Source organism: Hipposideros armiger, unplaced genomic scaffold (genome assembly GCF_001890085.2).
Source record: "Hipposideros armiger isolate ML-2016 unplaced genomic scaffold, ASM189008v1 scaffold_300, whole genome shotgun sequence".
Lineage (NCBI taxonomy): Eukaryota > Metazoa > Chordata > Mammalia > Chiroptera > Hipposideridae > Hipposideros > Hipposideros armiger.
In genome coordinates this window covers 1,881,102-1,881,469 of record NW_017731650.1, presented here as the reverse complement: position 1 = coordinate 1,881,469, position 368 = coordinate 1,881,102, and positions in this window count along the sequence as shown.

The following is a 368-nucleotide window of genomic DNA, read 5'->3' as shown; positions in this document are numbered from 1 at the left end:
GAATCAGGCAAAAAGTCTCTCAGGATATTTCTAATGTCAAGCCAGGGTTGAAATAATCTATTCTACCAGTGATTTCAAACAAAATAACAAGGCTTTAAATACTTTCAAAGCATATAAAATGGAAGATTAAAATTTTTGCACAATTAATATGAAAAAATACTTGTCAGGCTGGCCGAGTAGAACACTGGTTAGGAGTTGGCTTGGGACGCCAGCTCTGAGCAGCAGGACCCTGGCTCAGATCCCACATGAGGGCCAGTGACTCCTGCGCCCTCTACAGCTAAGATGGTGAACAGCAGCTCGACCTGGAGCTGGGCTGCCGTGAGTCGCTGGTGACGGCGTAGGCTGCAATGGGGCTGGTCAGCAGCATG